At 39.4% G+C, this 15,274-nt stretch overlaps 1 protein-coding gene across 1 annotated transcript in view; it reads right to left on the reverse strand.

The window, feature by feature from the left end:
• The window catches only part of RELL1 (RELT like 1), a 39,447-nt gene extending 25,039 nt beyond the window's left edge, over nt 1-14,408 (reverse strand). Inside the window, exon 1 of the mRNA XM_019553142.1 lies at nt 14,391-14,408. The gene's annotated coding sequence lies outside the window, so the exon portion shown is untranslated. The remainder of the gene's footprint in view (nt 1-14,390) is intronic.
• Nucleotides 14,409-15,274: the final 866 nt, after the last annotated feature.

Below are 15,274 nucleotides of genomic sequence, written 5' to 3' on the forward strand. Positions count from 1 at the left end.
CCTAAAGTACTTTCTGAGCAGGCGCAATTAGCTAATGCATATAAGCCTATCCGCCCCGCATACTTAAGTAGTTAATTATAATGCACATGCGACGGATGATGTGACGTCATTTCATATATGTCTGTATGAACCGGAAATGAGTTGTAAGAGTTCCTGCTTCTGCACACGTGCTCAGGAGAGAGGGGATAAAGCCTGCTGAGAAGTGTTCCCCGTGGGCAGAGTGTGGTCTTTTGTCTTCGCTCTGACCCTATTTGCAAATATATACCTTTTGTGTTACTAATGGAGTGTGTCTGTGACTGAGAGTTCTTCGCCTCCCGAGAAACGAACCGCAGCCATTTCTGCAACAAAATGTTGCTGTAAGACCCTAACGCTGCACATGCTAAGCTCAGTGGCATTCTCCAAAAGTAGGCAAGATTCCCTCTCTCTGCCAATTAGTGAGACCCAGAGTCCAAAGTTACAAGGTTAACCACACTGCTTCTTTCCCCTGAATCTCACTCCAGCATGCAAGTAACTTGGAAATATTGCTTCTTTAAGACTGTGAAAGCTTCATGAAACAGTTTTACAATTATTTCTTTTTTTAAGTATGCACTGCAAATATTCACCCACCTATTTAAACTACAATAACACCACTGTGTTTTTGTTCTGCTGAAATACAAAAAATAGATTCAAACACAGGAAAACAGCTGAAAAGCATTTCCAAGACTACGGGAATGTCTTTTAGTATTTCCTGTTGTACTATTGTTTAGTACACTGATGCCCAACCTTTCCTGACTGGGAGCCAGATGAATGGCGTGGCAGTCACAGGTCAGATCCAGTGCACAGGACTGGTCTGTGGACCCGATCCAGCATGAGGTCAGCATGAGTGCACACACCAGATTGGGCCTGCCATCTCAGCACCAGCCCAGATCAGGCCCACCACCACCGCCACACAGAAAAGCAGGCCCATAAAAAGAGGAGAGAATAGATTTTGCTGTAGAAGAACTTTTTAAAGTTGAGAGAACAGCAACTTAAGACAATTTTGAGCTATTTCAGCCAGTTAAGTAATACACCATTCTTTGAACATAACAGTCCACCGTTGCCCTTATATAATGAATTTGCCTCTGTACTCTAATGGGAAACAATACTCTCTTTGTATATGATTTATACTTATTTATTTGATGTATATGCCATTCTTCCCAAGAAAGGCTGAGGGTGGCTTTACAATAAGAGGAATGAAAAAAATTAAAACGAGAACAGAGTAATTTATAAAACAGAAACATGACAAGAGAAGAGGTTAAGTGTTCTAAAATAAGTTAATTTAAAATATATAATACCATCTACACAAAATAAACAAAACCAGTATCCAAGAATCTAAGAGCTCTCCATAACTATACATTTTCCCCTCAGCGCAGAAATTCAAGGAGCTTGCTCTTCCTCCTTGTTCTTCCCTATTATAAAAGTCTCAAAGAGAAAACGGGCTTTGTATGACCTAAAGGTTAAGACCTATAATAATGAATAGTATACTTAAGAATATCTACAATGACAAAAACAGAATTAAAGCTAAATGAGTTCAGCCATCCACCCGACCTCGGAAATCACCAACTTGAAATCCTGAAGTCAAGCACCAATTTGAAATCTAGTCAAGTCCACAGAAGAAGGTGATTTTTTTTTTTAACAGAGGAGAAAAAAGTACAGCCAGTCTCAAATTCAGTCAAACACAGAGAAAGACAAAGGAAAAAATTCTATTTATACAGGTTCTTTACTACATTCCTCATTATAACATCCAAGTGCCATCTGATCACATTAGCAAAATGACTAATATATGTCACATTTGTTCTCTCTTCTCTCCATCAAAAAAAAGCGTATTGTAGCATTCAGTTTTGATAGGCTCGTGTTTGACAAGTTGTTTTGTCTTGAAAAACAAGGTATTTATTCTGAGAGTTACAATAATCAAAGCTCAAGCCCACAAAAATGTTGTGTACTAATGAGCAGATGTGAAGATGACTAATCACACTGAGGCAAGGATCTTTATGGGTGATATCTTATATTGTACTGACTTCATGGTTAGGATAGACTTAGACAAGATTTTGGGCATGAGGCTAACTTCTTCAGGTCAACGAGGACCAAACTCAACCAGAATTTTCAAATTGCCCCCAGCTGGACTTTGCCCTCCAGGACCTGCATCACACAGGACAGGTCCCAGACCAGCTGAAGCAGGTGTCAAACCTGGTACGCTCAGAATGGGGAGAAAGGCTGAGGTCTAGACTGACCTGAACTACTCATCTGGCTTGTGGGGCTGGATGAGTTTGTCATAGCTCTAATAGCCCTTATTAAAAGTACAGTGTTTTCCTTCACCTGCATTCAGAACTGTACAATCTAATTCTCCCAAATAACTTTAGTCAATTAAAGTCAGAAAGCTTAAATAAACCATGTAAAGCTAACACACAGGCGAGCTACAAATCTTCATGAGCATTAATTATGCTACCCCTAATATTTGCTGGCAACACTAGATCATTTAAATATTAAAAATAAATATTAAAGTTAATACTTTACTTATAATTTTTACAGAAAATGTAGATTGTGCTCAGCTCTCTTATGGGGTAAAGTCTCATGTTTAAAAATATATGGTGTAAAAAATTATTAACAATGAGCAAGACAAAAAACCTACACGTACAAGAATAACCAAGGACTACCGACAGAATAATCTGCTCATACTTTTTAACTGAATGGGTAGCCGCTCATGTGGAGAACAAAGCTTCTAGTATTGATTTATTCATCCATCAAATACCTTTACACAACATGTCAAGAACTTTCCCCTAAACCTCTTCAGTATACCATCATAAGATTTAAATGCTCATAGTGAAAAAAGAGATGCAAAAAATTAACATTATTTTTAATTTGAAATGGAAATACTAACTAGTCCACAAATGCCAAGAAAATTCAATTAGTTCTTGTCGAAGTTACTCACACATTATACTATCTTTAAGGACTGCTTCTCTTCAAGACTGCAAAACCTTTATTTTAAAGTGTTTGAGAGCTGTTACATGACTGAAGTCATGTTAGTCAATTCATTATTTGTTTGTATTAGTCCAGTAACATTTTTTCTTGTTAAGTACACCCTCTGAACCACCAAAAGCAGCATCAGGTACATACACATTGAATATACAACCCAAAGTTGGAGGAAGACATTAAGCATTTAATGTCACCACATGGATACGGTGAACCTCAAATTCTGAAACCAAAATCTGTCCAGCAAGTTAATCAAAGTCAACCTTGTCTAGCTGTGGACCTTTAGCTGGAATTTTTGGTCGGATTGCATCATTCATTTAAAATTAGTATCTTTTCAATCTACTACAAACATTCTGATATTCTGCCTCAAAAAAAAAAAAATAGTCTCATCTGTGAAGGATATTTGTCTTACTCCAAATGTACATCATTACATCAGCACTGTTCACCCTAGGGCAGAGGCTCTATAGGTAAGCCCCTTCCAGGGAGGCCATGATGTGGGTGAAATACCAACATGAAATGCCCGACGCACCTCTTGAGTGGGAGATTGGGAAGCAGCTGCAGCTCTTCCTCCAGCCTTTCCAGTCCAACCCCACATGCTTCTACTGGGTGGGTGGGACCCTCCCACAGCCCCATCTCGAGGACAAACATGCAATATTGGACTGGGAAAGGCCGGGGCAAGAAAACGTACTCTGGCCACAGCCCTTAGCACTGCTTAGCCAAAGGAGTCAGGCTGGGCTGGAGCAGCCATTTAGGTTACAAGGACACTCAGGGCAGGTCAAAACAACTGCCTCCTTCTCCACTCCTGCAAATACCAGTGGGGCAAAAGGGAATTTTGCCCAGGTCACAAGCCTCACCCTGGCTGAAAATTGCTGCGGTAAGCAGAGGCAGCACAATGGTGATTCTCAACTACAGGTACCAAATCCCAAAGTTATATAGGGTGCCCTCATTCTAAGAGACTGAGAACCACTAAGTCCAGTCTGTCAGACATTACTGGGTTGATGCATGCAAAGTATAAAACAATCAGATTAATGTTATGTTTTTTCTTCGCCTTTTATCTCTTTCTCAGGGCCCCAAATCTGCCTATTTATTAAGACTAGTTATTAAAAATGGTAAGATTTCCAGAGACATTAATTTGACACTTACAGGTTCTTTATATGCTTTCATGTTAAAAATTATTTTTAAGATGTAAACCAAATTTAGAGTTTCAATCTCTTACGATGGCATGCTTTGTTTAAAAAAAAAAAAAGAATCGTCACAAACATCAAAGATAGAAAGTCCCAGCTCAAGACTAGCTTTTTTCACTCAAGCTAATCATGATCACAGTCACAGGATACTGATCTTCACCACTCCATTCAACACTGACTCAGGGGTATCTATTATATTTAGAAACCTTCATAGAAAACAGGATATAGCAGAAAAAACCACCATATTAAAATATTACATTTAATTAAAATTATTTTTCCCATCTGTTCACATGCTAGAACAGAGCACTGTCTTCACTCCATATTTATTATAACAACATTTTAGACATATGGTTAAAGTCTATAACCCTATTAATGGGTTACAATGTCAAAGAAGGGAACTTAACCAGGCCATTTAGTTACCTTAACCACAATACAAATTTGTTTTCCTTCAGTTTGTAAAGTTTTTTTATGTTGCACAAATCTAGATTTATGCCCTGCAAGTGAATCAACTCACATTCTGCTTTTATTATTACTGCCTTCCTTCTTCCCAGCACTTGGTGATCAGTGAGAGTGGAAGGCACAAGATAATGCATCTTTTCCCCCATTATTTTCTACTTTATCATCAGAATACTTCTGCAGTAAGCAATCAAGTTTTTCTTTTGTGCACCACTGTATTTATCCTATATACATGAAGAGGTTTAATATTTGGCAACATAACTGTTCTTCCTCCATGTCTGGGTGCCAGGCAGTACCAATCATGACTTGCCTACATTTTTTTTTGAATGAATGATTTACAACCCTTTAACTAATAAATCAGAATGAGAAATTCTGGGGGATATTTACTTTGAAACTACTTAATGATGGATTCACAGACACATAGAATAAGCAGCCTTTCAAAGGTTGAAAGAAACTGTTTAACTTTTTAATAAACTACATAAGGAAAAAATACTTTTGTCCTTTGCTTTTTCAAATCTCTCATACTCTAATTTGACAAATGAATCCACTTCTGACCAATTCCTTTTATCAGCTTCTACCATCCAATTTTCCTCTATACAGTGCTCTCTCTGACTGCCAAAAAATCTATATCATTTCTGCTTTTCAGACTTTAGCTCTTTTGATACACTCCTTACAATTATTTGGTGCAATAAATCAAAATCTGCAATTTGGTACACTGCACTTCTGACAAAGCATTCCTCAAAAGCAATTTGTTTCTCTGGTACAGTTCAAAAATGTAAGTTAGTAGAATACATTTTTAAAAATCATAAGAATAAAATAATTTCTTATAAGAAGTTTCCTAATATATATTTTACTTAAATAGCCTGTTCTTTGATAGCTTTATGCTAACTAAACTAAGTGTTACTTAAACTAAAAAGGACAAAGTGCAATCTACTGGTACCTTTCATACTGCACATACTGTAGCATACTTCTAGACCTGAGCATTGCATGGAAAAAGCTCAGCTAGTCATCTGGTCTTATCAGAGGAAGTGATGCATAGAAAACAAACAATTTTTGTCCTACTGGCTCCCCTACAGCAGTGTTATGCCATTAAAAATGCACACAAGCTGCATTTAAAAACGTATTTCCATTAGCTACATCTAGTTATACCTTTATCAAAGCTGTGGTAAACTTTAAGCAAAATGTTTTGTATTTAATAAGACTTTGCTTTAATACAGTAGTCAACTTAAGCTACCATTAGTGCTTACTAAATTGCACTGATTGGTTAGGGCAGCCAGGTCCTTTAGGATCTTACAACAGGTAAATCTCATCTTTTAAGCTCTCATTTCTATTTATAAATTGTAAAAAAAAAAACACAAGTTTTTCTGATCTCTCAACTTCTAATCATTTTTATGACTCTGAATAAAGTAACCATGGGACTGAACTAGATAAATATATGGAAAAAATAAAATATTCTTCATCATCTTTCAGAAGACAATATTCTATTAAAAGCTTGTTTAACACTTCAAACTAAGTCTGGGTGCTTAACCAGTGACTCTTTACGACCTGCAAGTAGACTCTCGAGGCCTGTAACTTGAATATTATTTTTATGAAATTGATTTTAAGTTTAGGCTTTAAAATAGGTGATCAAAATTCAAAAGAATTTTAAGTGCATATTTAAATACAGAAAAATATGTTTTTAAATAAATGGTATCCACTATAACCATTAGTAACTATTAAGCACCTTTATTAATGCAGGCAGCTGAAATAGAGGCATTTCTGGCTAAAGGTAAGCACAATACCACTGCCCAAAACAGAAGGCACATGTGAGAAGCTACTTAAACTTTTGAACTTTGTCTTAGTAAAGGGGTGGATAGTGTTAGAGAAAAAGAATAGGAGGAAGTAGAAAGCAGCAAGAGAGTAGTGGTAGTAGCAAGACCAAGAAAAAGACCCATGGCAACATTTATAGCAAAGTGCTAGTTGAAAGAGGCTTTAAACTATGGACAAAGAAATTGCCTGCTGTTATTTGATTCTGATATATTCAAGGAACAGAACCAGGGTAGATTTTATTTAAATCAAATCAATTTAAGCCACAATTTAAATCACTGGTCAAGAAGCCTCAATGTAATCATGGTTTTCTACCAAAAGTACATTATTGTTGTTTGGTATAACCTTGATTAAAATATTCTCAAACAGAACCTCTTTTATGGCCAGGCCTGACAAACCTGCTGCCATAATAGGTTTTCCTTTCTACCATACCATTCCCTAGCTACATCTCAAATCAATGGAGAGGGTATACTCAGAAACTTCTCTCTCAAGATTTCCGGAATATTCTGCTCATAATGTTTCTCTTGCCCCTCCCCTCCTTGCATTTATCTCCAGATTCCTCCTCCTTGCCCAGATCTACTCCACTCCGAACAAACCTCTATTCATTTAACTCCCTGAAACTGTACTTTTAGAGAGGTAAGGGCTTGACTGCGTGTACACAAACGTGCAGAGAGACAAGAGGGGTGATGGGTAGGTAATCAGGTTTGTTATCTCTCATCTCCATAGACTGCTGTTAACGAGGATGTTGTCACTGGAGACACAAATTCACAGCTTGAGAACTAAAACCAAGCATCACAGAGATGCTTAAAGGGATCTTTTAGAATGCGCACTGAGTCCCACTGGTAGTGTTCTACAAATTTCAGTTTTTATTTTCAAATAATAATTCTGGAATTTTTCAGAGTTTATTTTCCAAACCTAAAAACTGAGTTGAAATTGGGATAAAAGGAAGAAAAGAAAAAAAAAGAAAAGAAAAAAAAAGGTGAAAATTCTAATATTAGATACAGTAAAAGCCCTGTTAATGCAGGAGGCAGGGGGAGGGGGGGTGGCAGTGCAGCAGGAAGCAAAGTGGTGTGGCACTCCACTGCTTTCAGCAGCACAGCAGGCAGCAAAGCAGCGCGGTACAGTACCACGTGCATCCCACCTCTTTCAACTGTTCAGCAGGCGGCAAAGCAGCATGGCAAGGCACTTTGTGCATCCCGCCACTTTCAACGGTGCTGCATGAGGCAAAGCGGTGCAGCACCATGTGAATCCCACTGCTTTTAGCGGCACAACAGGAGGCAAAGTGCCATGTATGTCCCATTGCTTTACCGGTGCAGCAGGCAGCAAAGCAGCACAGCACAGTATGAACTGAAAAACAGGTGTACATCAGTAAAAACCAAAAAAACTTCAGTTAAAGATTATCAGGTAATTTATCAGTAAAATTGGGTAAAAACCAGAAATGTGGAACACTACCCATGTTAAGTGGTAACATGGGTTGGGTTAAGTGGTTTTATTTAGTCTTTGCTAATCTATAGAGGAGCTTCTGGGAACCCCATAAGATGGCCTATTGTGACCTATTCATATAATTTTTCTAAAAAAGTGACATTAATATATTGTCCCAAATAGAATAGGGATAATAACCTCTTATTATATACTATGATGATATCTTTGAACTTTAACATATTTTAATTAAAACTATCTTTAAACCTACTTTAAAAAAAATAGGTTTATTTTTTTTTAAAGCATCTTACTTTTTTTTTAAAATACAATTACATTAAAAAAATCAGATTTTTTTAAAACAAATTTTAATCTCTGATTTTTATCCACCTTAAACAAAAATGTAGATGTTCTTTAGTTATTAAGAGAATTTCATTAAAGAAATTATGACATGTCATTTCTCCCATAATTGAAACATAGGCCCTGGAATTCTGACTAACTGCTAGGCAAAAAAGAAGTAACGTAGTTTTCTATTAGTAAACAGCACATCAGCTGATGTGACTGTTATAAGCAGGAAGTAAACAGGAAAGAAAACTAGACAGAAAGTCACATGATGAAAGAACAAAATGATAGCTGTCAGCAGTGTCTCCTGAGGCAGAGCGCAGTGTTGAACTGCACCTTAAACCAGGGATCTCCGTTTTCAATGTTTAAAAACCCTAAATTCTCTGATTAAAAAGCTTAAAACTCATGTTTTTCTGCAAGTAAATTGAAATACCACTATATACATAGGTATCGGTTGAACATAATGTTTTAAAGCAATTTGGAAGCCTACCAGTGCCTATTTATTATAATAAAATAAATTCTAAATACCTATACATTTTGGCATTTGATTTTGGTTGCTTTATCATGGAAAATCAGAGCTTGCTCTTGCTCCCCAGGACACAGGTCCAGCTGCATTAGATGCACTTAATGGTCTGGTTAAAATTTTCTGCCAGTCCTATCTTATAGAACTCCTTTGAAAGAAAAAAAAAGCCTCCAGTTAATGCTTCCCAAATAAGCCCACCTTCTATTAACAGCAATTATTACAAGTTATAGTTATTACTGGACAGCCTCTGTACCATCTGCTGCAGTGGGGGGCAACCTTTTTGGCAACCATGCTACAAGATAAAGCCCCACACACTCCACAAGAACCATTCCAATCCCCTCCCCACCATTCATCTACTGCTCTGCTTTTTGCTCCCTGTATTCCCTGCCCCGTGCATCTACTATATACTAGAGGTGCCATAGGTTGACTGCCTTTCCCTCCTATTTCAGAGATCCTACATACTGAGCAGGGCGCTAATATAGGCTTTAGTTCTTTTTACCGGTTCTTAAAACATCTCATCTGACATTCAATCTGTCAAGCAATCTATCTACCCTTGTGACATACCCCAGCCCTGGACACAGTTTAGGTGAGCCTTTAAGACTCACACTAAGGGTGTTCTCACACCTTTTTGGTGCCCTTCTGTCCCAAACCCTCTCTCTTTGCTGTCTACTGCTTGGCCACTGAGGACCAACTTCTTGGCTTGGGGCACTTCAGTGTAACCAGTCTTGCTCAGGCCTTGCCAGCTCTTGGCAGAAGCAGTTTTGCCAGCTAAAGAATCATACCCTTGTCCAGTCCTGTGCTCAGAAAAAATGAATTCCCCTTTGCACAGAATGGGCAAACTTGTACAGACAGATAGTCTGGAATTGCAAGCATCACCAACAAGTGGTTTGTAAAACGATAACAAACAATATTTTAAGAACAAGTGTAAGAAGTCAGTGACCATATATTGAGATCTAGACAGAGATAAGAAAAAACATACACAAGAAAATACAAGAATAACCTGTTCTTCCTCCGCACCTTACATCCAAAGATGTAGTCCCTACCCAACTTTAACGCATTAAAATGTAGCTTCAGTCTCCGACTTCCCTGCCAGAGCCTTCTACAAGTTCTCCTGTCAGCTCCGGGACTTCAGCCTCCTCTATACCTAGAGAAATGAAAGACAATAACCTGCTCTCAAAGCAGGCTTAAGTACAGTTTCCTATCTGACCAGGCGTATGCCACCTCATGAATTCTTGGGGGGGGGGGCACTATGCCTGTAATTTCCTGCCCCCAACCAAACAAGAGTGTTTGCTAGAGCAGAAGTCCTTCCTGATCTAATTAGAACAAAGGGAATACAAGATCCTTTCAGACAGAGATTTGCTAATCTAATGCATTACCTCTCCTCCAGAGCCATCCCTAGGGGTCTGTGGGGCACAGGGCACATCAGCCCATGCGGGGCCAGTGTGGTTTGCAGCCAGATTGCAAAGTTGATCAGCCAGAGCACAGAGCTAGCAGCACACAGCGGCCTGTATGGCCTGTGCCCCCCAAAGCATGGGCCCCGGGGTAGTCACCCTGATTCACTGCCTCCCTCCCTCCCCCCCCCTCCCCCATAGTTTGAGTAGCCAGAGACACTTCTTTTAGAATGTAAATTCACCATTGTGTGCCTCAGAGCAGGTCCACAAGGGAGATTGTCAATGACTCAAGTTAAATTCTAATTCCAAGCCATTATCTCTTCTCGATGTAAATAAGTGAGGGCCACATAAGTATATCACTGCCTCACAAAACAGCCTTGGTTATAATATAATACTATATCAAAATGACATGCATGTCAAATACCACAATGCATAGAAGCATAAGAATAAGGTTACGTACAGCTTGATGTTACCTATACATAGGGACTACTTGTGCCTTATCACTCAGTAAAATACACCCAAGAAAAAAAACATATGACATCCCACAACCTTCCAGTTCCTAGCAATCCGATATCTATTTTCTTTTCTTGTAACATTTATTAGCCCAAGAAAATAAAAAATTCTCTCTTCCCTAGACACTTCAGGACATAAATATTCATCCTAGAAGCTGTTCATTAGAAAGTCTGCTTTCAGAAACATTTCATTTACATCTTTTTTCCTATGAATACCAGCCAGTTTAAAAAAACATAACAAAACAAAAAACTAAAGCCATTTTTGGCCTTCGCATTTCACTTTTTGCTTGCTTTCCCCATGTACTTGGATACCATATTAGAATTACTTTTAGCTTATGTCCTTCACTATTTAAAATTAAGAAATTGTGAGACACTGGAATTGCAATGTTTTCCTTCTAAATTGGAGGGAATTGGAACTGAGCCATGAGAAGACCAACACTAAAACTTCCACCTAGGTGAGAAAACATCATTTCAACTAGACAAGGCTCAGATCCATAATACTTATTCACTACTGGAAAATAAAATACTTTTTTATTATAATCTATTTTAAGATTTAAGTCAACAACTGAAGATGCTGAAAATCAGTGTGCTGCAAACTTGGATGATTTCTTTAAATCTCCAAATGTTCTCTACAGATTCACTTCAATACTTAATTTCAACACTACACAAAATAGGACTTAGATTTCTAAAAATGCACTACCCTTTTGCTCCTCAAGTCAAGAAGCAGGTAATAGTTACGAGCCAAGGCAGAAAGTGGCTCAAACAGAGCAGCAGCAAGCGAAGGCACTGGGGGAGTCCCTGTTCCCCCGAGCACCGCCAGGAGTGACCAGGAATAACGGTCACGAGCTGGCAGAGGGTAGGTTTGACCCCAGTACTCTTTCCTGCCATGGCAGGGGGTCGGACTAGATGATCTGCTCAGGTCCCTTCCGACCCTAGAAACTATGAAAGCATGCATACATCCTTGCATTCTTTGCTTCATGCAAGCAAGGGAATCCCCTCAGAACAAAGACACTAAGACTCCTGATAACTTCTACTTACTTGGTGATCCCCACAGACAGAAAACAAGGAAGAAACAATCACCTTGCACAATTTTCCCCTATGGGACAGGAAAAATTACAATGCAAACAAAAGGGCACTAAAAAAATTAATTCACAAATTAATTTGTGCAGCTGACAAAAATCTAAGGTGGCAATAAGGATGAAAAGATGACGAGATAAGAAAAGATCAGGTTTCATTATTTATTTCTAGTTTTCAATGCCTTGGAGCCCCAGACACAGATCAAGACTCTGCTCTGAAGAATGTACAATTCCAATTTTTTTCATTTATTTAGTTTAGACTGGGGAATTTTCGTCAATGCCAATTTCCTAATACGGCTTAGTCTAAACACAGTGCTTGACTTGGCTTAATAAATATGCTAAATATGTCCCAAACCCTTTCTAGATGCACATAAAGTTTAGTTAGTTTATTATAATTTTATCAGTCAGGCTCCTAGAAGACTTAATTTAATCATACAATGGGCTCTGAGGAATTTCATCACAGATCCCAAAAATCACGCATCCTGCCATGTCAAATGATCAAGATATGGCATGGCACTATGCAAGACTGTTCAGATCTGAGATAATGTTCTTCAACCCACGTTGCACATTTGCTAGGGAGTGGAGAACTGGAGAATCAGAGAGCTTATCCCCATCTCCCCGTGCCACACAGCTGTAAATGGTGTGCCTTCAGCTTGCTGCACACGCACCAAGATCTGTGAGGTTCAAGTCACAGGTTCAAATTAAAGCACAATGTAAACCAGACACAAAGATTTTCCATATTTAATGTCTGGTTTACCATTTTTGTCAGGTGATAAAACTGATTACGCATGTGGCATGTTACAATTTATTGCACGGCTAACATGCTAATCTTGAAAAATATAACATCTCCTAGGGGCCTTAATCTCGTACTAGTAAAATAACAGTCACTAGCTAATCTTACAGATAGTGTGAAACCGATGTAAGTGTCCCTACATAATATTTTACATTGATTTAGTGAAAATCAATGTGAAAAATCTATTTTAAGCCAGCACACCTTCTCATATAAGCCTAGAGACAAGCAATCTAGCAAGCACCAGAGAAATGAACTGTCAATATTGACTCCAGAGCTCAGTGGTGCTTAACTTTCTGGCTTCCTGGACCAGATAAGTGACACAGGGGCATTCTGTGGGTCAAACCCCATGAGTGGGATCAGTCCACAGGCCAAATCCACCATGAGTCAGTCCATCAGCCTAGATCCCGCACACTGAAGCAACCCAACATACGGGGGCTGTGTCACCTGACCCACAGAGCTGAACACAGTTGAAGAAATTTGGTGGAGGGTAAGCAGTGGTCAGATGACATGGCTCCATAAGCCAATTTCAGCTCCTGGGTCAGAGGCTGATATAGTCAACACCAACCTGAAAACAGACATTTTAAGCACAGTTCAACATCAAGTGGGAACTCACTTCACCCTTCCAAGATTCTTGATATGACAACTGAACTGTGAAAAAATATAGCTGAGAAAATCTGCTTCTTAAAAAGGCAGTGGGGAGGGGCTGGAAGTAATGAAGAGGAGAAAAACTTCTGACAAATCCAAGAAGAAAAAGATTCGTTTTTTTTCTTCTTTTATTTGAGGACTCCTTCAATATATTTTTGTTGCCTGTCATGTTTGCCACGTCCAGATTTCAGAAGCCAGGCCCTGTCCATCTAAGAACACCTGGGATTGAATTATTTTTTCTGAAATTACAAAAAACCCTGCTCTCACTGAACACCCCACACTTAGAATTCACCTGTATCATTGTCTTCAAACACAATCTAGATCTAGTAGAAAGCAGAATAATGAACACATACAAATCTCCCTCAAGCTAATGTATAAATGGCAGTCTCTCTTCAAGAACCTATACCTGGGTAATCACATAGCAACTAAAGAATATATAATCACGTGTCATACATAACTTAATACTGAGATGACAACAGTTAATGTAATAACTCCCTATCAATAATATTTTACAGTAAAGTGAATAACTGATGAACGAAAGACTTGCTAAGTTTAGAGACAGAAAGAAAAAAATCCCTTCGTCTCTTACCTTCCCAGACATACATGCCAGAAATAAAGAAAAAAGAAATGAGTGTGAGCCTGAGGCAAGAGAACTGCATGTCAGTACAAACTATTAATCCCAGAAGGCCAGCATGTTTTAAGGAAACTTTGTAATGCTTAAAGAGTCAACTTAACTATCACTAGATACACTGCTCAAGCTGGCATGCACTCAAAGACTGAATTTGCAGACCCAGCAGAGCAGTGCCACCAGCAGCAGCTACACTGTAGAAAAGGCTAGATACCATTACATCCAACCAATTCTTAACAACAGGTATAAAAAAAGCACCATAAAACACCTGGGAGTAATACCCAGCACCTAATAGTCTATCCAGGTATTCACTTCCCCACTAGATTCTAAGTTTCAACTTCTTTGATTTACCACCTTCACTCATGAAGGTGTCCAAAAACTAGTCAATCTGTAATCCATACACAAATACCAAAGATGCTGTTAAATATTAAAAGATTTTTAAGAAGTTTACGTGTCAATGTGCCAATTACTCTTTGCATTTCTCATCTTGTCCAACGAACAGCAATGATGTCAGTTTTAATTTGGGACTATTAGTGCTCTGATGTCGGATGTCTGAGGCTGGAAAAGATGCAGAGTAATTTTCATTTAAAACCATTATTTATTGTTAGAAGTTGTTCTAATAAGAATTACCTGTCTTGGAAATTGTAAGAGTTCAGTTTTCAAAATGGATATTTTGAGCCACATTTAAATTGACAGCATCTCTAGGTCTAAGAAATCTTTTGACATATTTCTGCCTCAGGGACCACTTTCTCTCCCCTCAAGTAGCCCGATGAAATATTTAAAGGCAAGCCGGCAGGCTGCAATTTATATATCTCACTTCTATTGCCTCCAAGTTTAACTCAGACATACCAAACGTATATTAACAAAAAAAGCTAGAACAGCTGTTAAACGAATGTCTGTTTAGCATACACGTGGCGACCTGCACCTAGAGCAACCAGGAGGGCATCACCGAAGAGCTTGATGGCCTATGACACAGAAAACCAAGAAGGTTGTTGCTCCCTTTGAAACAAGGACGTAGGACTTAACCAGCCTGGCTCCCTGGCTCTGGGAAGCCACATGGGAAACCTGGCTAAAGAGAAGGCTGGTACCAGGGACAAAAAATAAAGTTAAAACACTAAAAGGAAGGATGAAACAGGGGCTGAGCCAGCTGCCAGCAAAAAACCAGGGTCTCTGCTAAGGGATCCCCGGCCCTCGTCCCGTGCAGAGATGGGGACCAGGGGCCTTCCGCTCCCCCACTCCCTGCCCACCAGAAAGCAGCCACCAGGGAGGAACTGAGTCCCCTCAGCCCAACCCGCCCTGGGGCGAGAGCAGGCACGAGAAGGCGCCGGAGACGGGCGGCCAGGGGTCGGGGCGTGGAGGTGCAGCGGAGGGCACCGGCAGCGAAGCGGGCGCGGCCCCTAAAAAAAGGGGCTCCCGGAAAAGCAAATGGGGCGGGGCGCAGCGAAGCCAGGGCCGGAGGCCAGAGCCGGCCAAGGTCCCGCGAGCAGCGCGGCGCCGTCACCCACCAGGAGCCG

This window comes from Crocodylus porosus, unplaced genomic scaffold (assembly GCF_001723895.1).
Source record: "Crocodylus porosus isolate Cpor-Errol unplaced genomic scaffold, CroPor_comp1, whole genome shotgun sequence".
NCBI lineage: Eukaryota > Metazoa > Chordata > Crocodylia > Crocodylidae > Crocodylus > Crocodylus porosus.